At 34.5% G+C, this 12,243-nt stretch overlaps 1 protein-coding gene across 5 annotated transcripts in view; it reads left to right on the forward strand.

The window, feature by feature from the left end:
* Positions 1-12,243, forward strand: part of Magi3 (membrane associated guanylate kinase, WW and PDZ domain containing 3) — a 237,787-nt gene that overhangs the window by 22,083 nt on the left and 203,461 nt on the right. The window lies entirely within an intron of this gene.

A 12,243-nucleotide genomic window follows, 5' to 3' on the forward strand; every position in this document is an offset into this window, starting at 1 on the left:
GCCATTGCTTTCAGATTGATTAAAATTAACAGATATTTATGGACGAATTTTATAACCATCCTCTGTTCCTACCCCCAAACACCCACACCTGATGGGATACCTAAGACTGTCTGATTGGTTATTTTGGGAGGCTTGTATACATACATCAGCAGTAACTGAGGATAACATCACTGCATGCCTACATTATTTATAATGGCTATGATCTTTCTTTGCCTTGATTTTCTGTTTTGCTCTACCACCACTACATACAGTACTCTAGGGCAGAATAATTCTCATTAGCATCATTTTTGTTGTGTCATCCTCTCAATAGGAAATTTATAATGATTTTTTTTCTGTTGCTTACTAAAATCCTCGGTTTAGCATGAAAGTCTTAGTGGATTCAGTCTACTTTTCTAGTCTCACCTCCAGTATCAATGAAATTATTCTATTCCATACTCCAATAATAGACCTTGTACTTATTTTTAAGCTTTAAAGCTTTTGGTATTTTATCTCCTTACCCTTTCTCCTTCTTGCAGTATTTTCCCTTTTTATAGCTTTAAAACCAGTCCATTTTATTTATCTACATAAAGTAAGTCAGATTATGGAGGATTTGAAAGCTAGTCATAAAAGTTTGAATTTTATCTGAAAGGCAGTGAGAATAGGCAAATGTTTTTGAGAAGGGGTGTATATAATTAATAACAGAAGATTAACAGAAGATACGATTAGTCTGGCACTGACATGTAGGACAGATTAGAGGGGGTGGAGGAAGTGAAGGGAAAGGGGGAAAAATAATACAAGGGAGAGAAATGAATTACAGTAGAGGGGGTAGAGAGAGAAGAGGGGAGGGGAGGGGAGGGGAGGGGAGGGGGGATAGTAGAGGATAGGAAAGGCAGCAGAATATAACAGACACTAGTATGGCAATATGTAAATCAATGGAAGTGTAACTGATGTGATTCTGCAATCTGTATACGGGGTAAAAATGGGAGTTCATAACCCACTTGAATCAAAGTGTGAAATATGATATATCAAGAACTATGTAAGGTTTTGAACAACCAACAATTAAAAAAAAAAACATAGAGAGGAAGAGTCAGATTTTCCAGGATAGGTAGACTGGGTACCTGTGGGGAGGAAGATATATCAGGTATTAAAGGTAACAAATCTTAAATTGCAGGGGATGACAGATAGGAGATTATGAAAGAGTGTTGGTTTAAGGAGTTCTGTGATCTAAATTTTTTAAAGATTGAGTTAAAATGATGATAGGATATGATTTCGAACTTTAGGTTAGAACCTTTGTCTGAGCATGAAGACTTATTTCTAGAATTTAGGATAAAATACTTAAGAGTTGCATTCAAATAAAAATTATGAAATTACATTTTTATTAAGAAAGTACATATTTCTAGGAAAGTGTTTATAAATAGTAGAAGTGGTATTGGCATTAATTTGTTAATATAACATTAAATGTTGAAACATCTGATTGCCATTGACTTTAGCAATTAGAGAGTCATGGGCAACCCTTTTATTTTAATGTCAGATTTATTGAGGCATAATTTACTCATGGTCAGATTCATTGCAGGTGTATAATTCTGTTGGTTTTGATGAATGTATTTAGTCATGTATTTATATCACCATTGAAACAGACTATTTTCATCATCCATAAAATTTCTTGATGACCTTTTTAAAATTTTTTTTTTTTAAGTTGTAGGGTAGACTCAATGCCTTTATTTTAATTTATTTATTTTTATGTGGTGCTCAGGATCGAACCCAGTGCCTTACCTGTGCTAGGTGAACATTCTACCACTGAGCCACAACCCCAACCCATCTTGGTGCCCTTTTGTAGATGGATGATCTTTTGAGAATTCAATTTAATCTTTCAGTATATTTCATCAAAGTAAAGGGTTGGAGTTTCAAACACTCAAATAATTATAGAAGTTGATTTTTTAGATTACACAGGTCTTAAATTGTGAATTACATTTGTTCATTACTACTGGCTTAACTTGAATCCTTTTTATTTACCTGAGTAATTTAAAAAAGAGACTTAATGTATATGCCTGCTTTTACTTTTCTATTTCTTGCTCCCCCACCCCTTCCTCATTGATTTCCTTCAGTTTCTTTTCATGATCTCAATGTTGCTACTCTGCCTGGGCACTTTACTTTCCCCATCCACAGATTTTATCACAGTGTTATAACTTAAACAATTCCTTTTTTTTTTTTTTTTTGCTTTTAATCTTTTCAGCCTCATTGAGGTATTCATTGCCTTGATCATTATTTTATCTTTACCACCTAACCCAGTTAGTGGCTTAATAGGTACTTAATAAATGTTTTCTGAATATATTTTTCTTATTACCTAGTCTTAAATACTTCCAAATAACATCAGACTCTAATCCTCTCTCCTCAAAAAAAAAAAAAAAAAAAAAAAAAAAAAAGGAAAGAAAAACCAATTACCAAGCTTTGCCAGTTCTTGCTTTGTAATGCTTTTATATATATATATATATCCCTATCCTCACTTTCATATCCATTGCCTTGTTTGGGCTTTTCCCATCTCAAACATGAAGTTCCTTGGTTTCAATGTTTAGTCTTCCCTTTTATCTTATATAGTACTGCTGATTCAGTTACCTAAATTGTTATCTTATCCAGAAAGCACAATGGTTATTTATTGTTTACTAGAGAAAATATAAAATTATTTGTCTTGCATTTAAGAACTTTATAGTATATTTTAAAAGTTTGAGTCTGACAACACATCACTTATTAAGCTCTATAATTTGTCTGCAACCCTTTTCCTGTCATCTGTCTACTTTCTACTTAAAAGTTCTCTACAGTGTCTAATTTGGTTGCTTATTTTTCTCTGAACATGTCCTTTGCCTTCCTGGCTTTTCTCATGTTATTCCGCTAACCTGGTGTGCTTTTCTTTGCCATTTCTTTTTGTGTCTTACCTAAGTCAAGTTCCATTCTCAGTCTCTTTGACCATTCTGCTCCTCAGAGCACTCTTTTTTGACCTTGTTCAGGAGACTTAACCGCCTCTGCTTGTTCCTTATATTGCCTTGTATTATTCCTTTTCCCCCTATATTTATTCATATGACCCTGTCTTATATACACTTTGCATTTTCTGCTGTCTTTAATGTAGGGCTTGTGCTTGCTAATCTGCATTAGAGATGTATTTGATTAGAATATGTAGACACCTGCCTGCATTTATGCAAAGAAGCTTAATGAGAGTAATACAGTGAATCATTTTATATCTAATAGAATCCTGAAGTATAATGATCATTGTGTTAAATTTTAGCATCTATGACCAGAGGTCTTGAAGAAAGGATTCCAAGGTTTTAAAGTGAATTATACTATAGAAACAATGTATATTACCACCCACTAGTTCTATTTGTCAATCTTTTTTTGCTGCATCATTATTTCACTGGGAGAAATTAATGTTTGCAGATAAAGATATCAAATAACCATTCAAATATTTTTTTTAAAAACATTTGGCTTAACTAATGCTATCCTTTGTTCAAATGATTTTTGTAAAAAGTTTTTTATTTTTTATTTTTATAGGATTTTTTTTTCATTTTTTTTTAACAGAGAGAGAGAGAGAGAATTTTTTAATATTTATTTTTAGTTTTCGTCGGACACAACATCTTTGTTGGTATGTGGTGCTGAGGATCGAACCCGGGCCGCATGCACGCCAGGCAAGTGCGCTACCGCTTGAGCCACATCCCCAGCCCCGTAAAAAGTTTTTTAAAAATCACATGATAACTAAAAATAAGTGTAGAGTTTAGGAAGACCATTTTTTTTGAAACTTAAATCATATACAAAATATAGGTAGCTTTTATCTTCTTTTTCTACAATGTTTTCATTAATCAAGGAGTTATATGACTGCAACTCTCAACTGAGAAGTCATCTACATCTATCTAATTGACATTATCTACTCTTAAATCCTTATAAATATGGCAGGAACTTGAGGAGTGTAAAGGTTTTCATATTAATACTATTACTTGGTTTGGGAAGAGTGGAAAAATAAGGCCTTTGAATCTTTTAGAAGATCAGAACTGTTCAGAATTGTTTCATTTCAACTTAGTACTTATTTATTGAGCAATTTGAGAATGTGGTTGGTAAGGGCAAGTAGATAGTCTAAGGAGAGGAAGCCTAAGAAACTGTTTTGGACTTGGGGGTAGAATGTAGGTCTAGGAGGAAGGGGAAAGCATGGGATGGTCAACAAAAGAAAGATTGGGAATATCCCAAGAGCAAGACATTCAACTGTCATTAACAGTGGTTGGAGAGGGGCTCAGTGGTAGAGCACTTGACTAGCACATGTGAGGCACTGGGTTCAATCTTCAGCACCACATAAAAATAAATAAATAAAAGTATTGTGTCCACCTACAACTAAAAAGAAGAGTGGTTGAAGAAATCTTATTTTGGAAAGGGAATGATTATATTAATTTCCTATTGCTGCTGCAACCAATTATACAGATATAGTGACATAAAATATCATATTTATTATCTTATAGTTATGAAGGTAAGAAGTCCAAGTAGGTATGTAGGTCTGTGTTCCTTCTAGACTTCTCTAAGGAGGAGTCCATTTTCTTAATTTTTTTATTTTTATTTTTATGGTACTGGGGATTGAACCCAGGGGCAATTTACCACTGAGCTTCATCCCCAGCCCTTTTTATTTTTCTTTTGAGACAGGGTCTCACTAAGTTGCTTAGGGTCTTGCTAAGCTGCATAGGGCCTCACTAAATTCTGAGGCTGGCCTTGAACTTTTGATCCTCCTGCCTCAGCCTTGAGTCACTGGTATGCCACCACTATTGGCTCCTCTTCCTCATCTTAAAAGCATACCACTCTGCTCATGTTGTTGCTTCTCCTTCTCTTACTCTGACCCTCTTACCTTCTTTTTTTTTTATTGGTTGCTCAAAACATTACAATGATCTTGACATGATATGATAAATATGATAATATTTCATACATTTGATTCAAGTGGGGTATGAATTCTTATTTTTACCACGTGTACAGATTGCAGGATCGGGGCAGCAGAATACAACAGACACTAGTATGGCAGTATGTATAAACGGGGATGTATAACCTCTTACCTTTTTTTTATGAGGACACTTGTGACTATATTGGTCAATAGGGGCAGTCTCCCTACTTCAAGATCCTTAATCACATCTGCAAAGTCCTTTTTGCTGTATAAGGTAATATGCTCCTAGGTTCTGGGGATTAGGACATGAACATCTTTAGGGGACTGTTTTTCAGTCTACCACAACAAACATGAGAAACTTGATAACTGTCTTCAAATATTTGAAGGAAGGGCTGACATATGGAAAATGGAAGAAAGATTAAGTTTTTTTTCTGTGTGGTCCCAAGGGATAGAATTAGAACTAGTGGGTGGAAATTACAGAGAGACAGATTTGTACTCACTCTGAGAGAGAACTTTCCTCACAGTTGGAACTGTGAGGTTGGAGTGGGCAGTCTCAAAAAGAAGCAACATGTCCCAGACATAGTAGTGTTGAACAGGGATGAAAGACCCTGGACTTAGGGGAGCTAAGCATTGGCTAGGTTTACATGAGCCTTAGGCCCTTGTCAACCCTGAGATGGAGTGATTTTGTATGCACAGACCGGTGTTATTAGCATTTAGATATGAAAACTATGAAAGATAGCCCCTGCCTTAGGGAATTAAACTTTGACTCCATAGTTGCTTTATTGTTTTACTGTCTCCTCTTCAATACTGTAGCAAACATGAGGTCAAACAGAGATTCGAAAAGAGTTGTAGATTTAGGAACTTACTGCTAAGATAATGACTCACTTCTATTTGGTAAAGTTCTTGTGTATTAATTATATTTTAATGTATTTTAAAAAAATTTTTTTGTAAGATAGAATTTTAATATTTATTTTTTAGTTTTCGGCAGACACAACATCTTTGTATGTGGTGCTGAGGATCGAACCCAGGCCGAATGCACGCCAGGCGAGTGCGCTACCGCTTGAGCCACATCCCCAGCCCCAATATTTTAATGTATTTTTAATGACTTTCATTCAGGTGAAGAAAAAAGTCAGACTTTTAAAAATAAAATACATGTAATTCCTAAAAATTTATGTGGAAAGGAGTTTGAAAATTCAATTCTACAGTTTTCCAGATAGGAGACAGTTTTTTTGGAATTCAGTAGGCTTTTGTAAAAACTACATGAAGAATGTGGTATCTGTTCCTCTTTATTGAATATTTTATGGTTTCATTCATAACCAATCAATTCCAGTGATTTTATAGGGGAGATCTAGTTTAATTGTAGTCACTTTTACATAATATCCCCAAGGCAGTAAATACTGCATCTCATGGAATTCAAGTAAAAGTTCTGTACATGGGGTTACTTTTATCCTAGTAGTCAAAGAAGACTGTGTTGGGAGACCCAAAAAAGATTGTATGTTTTTATATATTTCATAATGTGTGATATAACAAATTTGTTTGTTCCATATATTTTAATGATTTTGTAGATTAAAACTGTTTTGAGAAGGCCATTTGGTTTGAGAAATATTTTTGCTGAAACTGAGCTAAATTGAGCATTCTTTCTAACCAGTCTGGCAAAGTGCTGCACCATGGCATTTACCTTTCTTCCCCTGAGGCTATTATGCCTCACATTTTTTTCTATTTATGTATGACTTTACTAATGAGACTCAAAAAATTCCCATGGTTTCTCTAGCTTCCTCCTTTTATTTCAAATCTGTACCAGATGGTTTATATGCTTTAGGGTCCTGTTGGATAAACCAAATATTCAGTTAGAAATTCTGTGCCATTAGGTTTGACAGTGAAAAGAGGTAGTCCCATCTGCCTGTTTTGACCAGAGTGTAAATCATTAAATAATAGCATTAGAAGGATTTTGAAGAAGTTATTTGATCTACCCTGCTGCTTTACAGAGGCAAATGACCTCATTTACTAGCATTTCTTCCTCATAATTTATTACTGTTCACAATCTTAGCTACTTCTTTGACAACAACAACAACAACCACAACAAAAGTGATATTGAGATGTGGATGCTGGCTACTTAGTTCACTCGTAGCTAGATAATTGGTTTTGAAATAGCAGCCTCCTTGTTCTTGAGATTCATTTGTTTGCACCTCTATAGAATTATAAAATATAATATGTGGTAGCATAGCCTTTCCTGAATCATTCTGAGTTATCAGTATATTCAAGCCACAAATGCAAGCCGTAGGACAAGATTTTAAAAATACAATATCGTAGTGAGAATAAAAGTGAATAAGTATGTTTCCTTATTTCTTCTTATCAAAGAATAGAGCTCAAGATAGTTTAGGACCAGAGAAGAGATTGGAGTAACTGCTGGTTTTGGAAATTAGACACTTCTGTATACTATTTCTAGTACTCAGCACAGGGCCTGATTCATTGTGGATATTCATATGTTTAAGTAAGTAAAAAGGCATTATACTTACAGAACGTTTAGATCTAATATGAAGCCATTGTATTTTGTAGTTCGTAAGAAAGGCCCTCTATTAACAGTGATTTTTTTTTTTTTTTTTTAAGAAATGACTAGTCATATTATATGAAGTAATATGTGGCATTTTTGGCTTTGTGACATTTCTTTAGAATATGAAAAGAGGTGTTTGGGGACTGAATTACAATAGTTTTGCTGTGTAATTTGGTATAACTCATCATGCATGATATATGACTAGAAAGTGAATTGCCCTTATTTAAATAGAATGCTATTAAAGCAAATCATCTCATGTTTTTAAAATAGTTCCCAATTTGTATTCACACTAGAACAGTTAGCTGGTTAATTGTTCTAATACAAACATTTTACATTTAAATATCTTTGATTTCATCACCATCCAAGTGAATTGACTTATTAAATTCTTTTCTACAGGATTTTCCTATTGGAATAGACTATCCTAAAGAAACTTCTACAAAAGTTCTTTTAAGCTTGAAAATGTCTAAAAACTTGATATGGCTTATGGCGGTAGGTTGATCAGTCAAGAAAACATTGATAGATTTGTTTTTTTGACAATATAACTGACTGACTCTTTCAGTTATAAAACATTTAAAACATGCTTGATTTAAAAATAAAAGCATGAAAACAAAAAAGTCATTTTTAAATGAATAAATGAGTATAAAGGGAGACCAGGGAAGTAAGATTGTTTTGATGCCTCTGGATAACCTGAAGACATGGACAGACCTAGATCACCTGGCACTTGAGAGTACAGAGCTGCTGGGAACTAAGATATCAGATTCTACAGGTTGGGGAGCCAGATTCAAGATGACTTGAGTGAAAGGGCTAGCAAGTGTGAAAGGATGGTTGAGTGGGGAAGCACTTAGCCTGCAGAAGTAAGCAAAGAAAAATTTTTCTTTGGCCTTGTCTCAAAGAAGAGGTTAAAAGGTAAAAAAGAAAAGCAAAACAAAACAAAAACAACAACAACAAAAAAAAAACCAGAACAAAAACTTCTGAGAATTTGTTGCCACTCCTGTACATTGGGCTTAAATGAGCAGTTTCAACATGGACCTCTGGGTCTTTAATGCTTTAGATACTTAGTAGAACCAAATACAAGATTCTACCCAGAGAAAAACATCCTCCACCAAGCTTCAGGAATTTCCACAGGAGCACACATTTAGAAACTAGGATCATGACAAATCCTCATGAGAGTGTGACTCTTACCATTATTGAGAATCAGTAGGAACGGCATACCAAAGAACCAAACCTCAGTGATTTCACTTATTGGAATATAAATGCAGATTCTGAGAAGAATATTTTCAGTTGGAGATTTTAGCTGGATATCATTATACTGATGAGATAAAACAAAGAAATGAAAGTATAAAAATTGGAAATGAGAAAATAAAATGGTCATAATTTATAGATGATAGATAGCATTGTTTATTTAAAAAACTTAGGGTATAGCTGCTGGATGTAAGGTAATAACCAAAATGAATAGCATTTAAATAGACCAGAAATGAAAAAATATTTTAAAAACTTATAATTCCATGAAAAGATACCTGGATACAAATGTAAACAGAATGTGTAAGATCTTTATGGAGAATATAGTAAGATTTTATTGAATGAAAATAAAATCTTTTAAATAAATGAAGAAAAAGACTGAGTTTATAAGTAGGGAGATCAAATACTGGTCCAATTGTGTCAGTTAAATCAGTTCACAAATTGATTTGTAAATTCATGCAAAATGCCAAGAGCTTTTAAAAATGAAATTTGAAAACTTATTTTAAAATTTACAAAGGACAAATTGTAGTTGTAGCTCAGTGGTGGAGTGCTTGCCTCCCATGTATGAGGCACTGGGTTCGGTTCTGAGCACCACATACAAATAAATAAATAAAGGTACTGTGTTTATCTACAATTAAAATTTAAAAATTTACAAAGGGCAAAGTATCCTATAAAGCTGAAAAAGAACAAGTTAGGCGGGGCTTGGTCTATATAATAATTACTGATGTTAGTGATATAGAATTTGATGGTATGGTAGTAGCACAGAGAAAGAATATAGAAGAATAGAGGCATAGAAACAGACCTTTATGGAAACGTAATATTTGTCAGAATGACACTGCACATTTGTAGGAAAAGAGCAAACATTTTTACATGTTGCTGGACAACTAGTTATTTATATGGGAAAAATGAAATGGAATCTGTACTTCTCACTGATACGAAAACCCATTTTAGACAGATGAAATGCATAATAATTTTATGTTTAAACCTCATTCCAATACTTTATATGTTTTACCTCTTTAATCACGTCAGTTTTCTCTATTTTTTTTTTATATGAGAAAACAGAGGCAAGCCCTGAAAAATGAAATAATTTGCCCGGGGTCACAGTAGCAGAGCCTTATATGAATCCACATAGTTTGGTTTTAGTGTTCATGCTCCTGCCCTAACTAGTATAGTATACTGCTTCTTCACTTAAGCAAGTCAAAACTAAATGTTTCAGTATAGGGGCAGGTGTTTATGACCTAAGGATTGGAAAGTGTTTGTTTTTAAGGAAAGGATTTTTATGTTTCTTATAAAGGGGGAAAATTAATAAATTTGGCTAACAAAATTAAGGACTTTGCATTAACAGGAGATAAACAGGCAAATCAGAAATTGGGAGAAGATGCTTGTAATATTTATAACAAGACAGGATTGTAACCATAAATGTAAAAAAATTCCCATCCTATCAGTAAGATGAGTTTTTGTTGTTTCACATACTATTTCATGATTGATATTGTTAATCTTAAAGAAAAATCTTCTGATCCAACTGGTAATAGTGATATATTTTGTGATTTTTTTTTTTAATGAGGATAAGCGTTGTTTCCTCTATTCAAGGCCATTTGTGATTTTTGTTCAATGAAGAGTCTGTGGGAGATTGGATGTGGAGCTAGCCAGTTTGCACTGCAGGGAGCTTGTGAGTAGGTGATGTGATTCTACCTCCAGGTGCCTCTGAAGTTTAATTTTACCAGGGAAGCAACCATGATCAGATCTGCCACTCTGGTTGATCTTTTATTTCTAGGAGATTTTTGTTTATCTTTATTTAGAGCTGTACTCCTGAATCATTAAATAGAACACTATGAATTTGCTGGTACAGTTCATAACATTTGAAAGGATTAACATTTGGTTTATTCTCTCTAAATCCACAGCTATTAGGAAATAACCTAAAACTTCAGGATTTACTTTGCAGAAATGATTTCCTTCTAATGTATGCTCTTTCAAAGGAATTCAGAATCCGGTTACATAAGAGGCTGTACAATGATAATCCCATGCATTGATATTTAGTGTCCAGTTATATTCCAAAACAATTTTTAAAATATCCCTAACATAAAAAGCAACACCTACATATGTAATAAAGTTTGGAAAAATATAAACACGTAAATAATAAACTGAAGAACTGCAAATTAATACTTCTGGCATATTATTTTGCCGTCTGTTTTTATCTTTGTGTATATGGTTAAACATAACAGCCTCAGAGACTGGGGATATAGCTCAGTGGTAAGACATTTGCCTGGCATGTGCAAGGCCCTGGGTTCAATCCCCAGTACTGCCAAAAGAGAAAGAAAAAAATAACAGCCTTGGGCTGGGGTTGACTCTTAGTGGTAGAGGACTTGCCTAGCATGTGTGAGGCACTGGGTCAATTCTCAGCACCACATAAAAATAAATAAAATATAGGTCCATTGACAACTAAAAAAATATAAAAAACCCAGCCTCACTTTAAAAGAAGAGCTTTAACTTATTGTTATGCTTAAAACACCCCAGAAGTAGTCATAATTATTTAGAAATTTAATCAGAAGAGATTGAGTCACAATTTTTCGTCAAATTTTGTTAACTATGTATCTTTTTATTCTATCTGAGGTTTTCCTGAGCATGATTTTTAAAAAGTTGTGACCACTTTAAATATTTTTTATCAGATGAAATGAGAGCATTTGACAGTTAACAATTAATTGCCTCTCAGCTTCAAAACCATCCTTCATTGTACTGGCTTGTGATGTACAAGTTATACCCTGAAATATTCCTCCTTTGTCAGCTGGCACAATGTTCGGTTTTGTCAGTAGAGGGTGCTGGTGGGATGCTAGAGGAGGAAGGGGCTTTTCTGTCTGGTTTTGGCATGCTGTTACCTCTTGTTGCTTTTTGACCCTTAGCCTCTTGTAGGGGGATAGAGGAGGCAGGAAAGTTCAGAAGGCATCCCGCAGGTGGTCTCCTAGAAAGTTCCTCTGGCACCCTCATGGTGTTTCCTAGTGAGTATTGTTGGTAACCCTATGGATTATTTATTGCTTTCCAGTCAAAATCTGTGGCACTTCTGTCATCCTCTTAAAGGGCTAAAGCTATACCCGCTCCAAAAGGTGGGGGAGGACTGCCCCATGAATAATATGGTATTTAGCATTCTGCCCACCCTCTTTCCACAAGATGCTAGCAGTGCACCCTACTTTCTCCAGTTATGATGATCAAAAAGGTCTCTAGACATTGCCAGATGCTCCTTGAGGGGATAAAATAACCCTAGTTGAAAACTACAGGGATAGTAGAACAGTCTTTCATCGTCAATAATGTGTTCATCTCTTGATTTTGAAGAAACTGCTTTCCTTGGTTTTCTTTCTTTATAGTTTATTGCTGCTTTTCTGGTTCCTGTGTCCCTGGCTACTTAATTTCCATACCTCTCTCCTGAAAGCCACACTCTTTTATCCAGATAATTATTAGACTTCTTACTCAGATCTCTAATAGACATCTCAACCTTAATATGTCCAATGAACTTCTGCTTTCTGTCTTCCCCCACCTTTTGCAGCTGTTCTCATTTTATTGGATGGCAATTCTTGTTGTTCAG

Source organism: Ictidomys tridecemlineatus, chromosome 11, assembly GCF_052094955.1.
Source record: "Ictidomys tridecemlineatus isolate mIctTri1 chromosome 11, mIctTri1.hap1, whole genome shotgun sequence".
Taxonomy (NCBI): Eukaryota; Metazoa; Chordata; class Mammalia; order Rodentia; family Sciuridae; genus Ictidomys; species Ictidomys tridecemlineatus.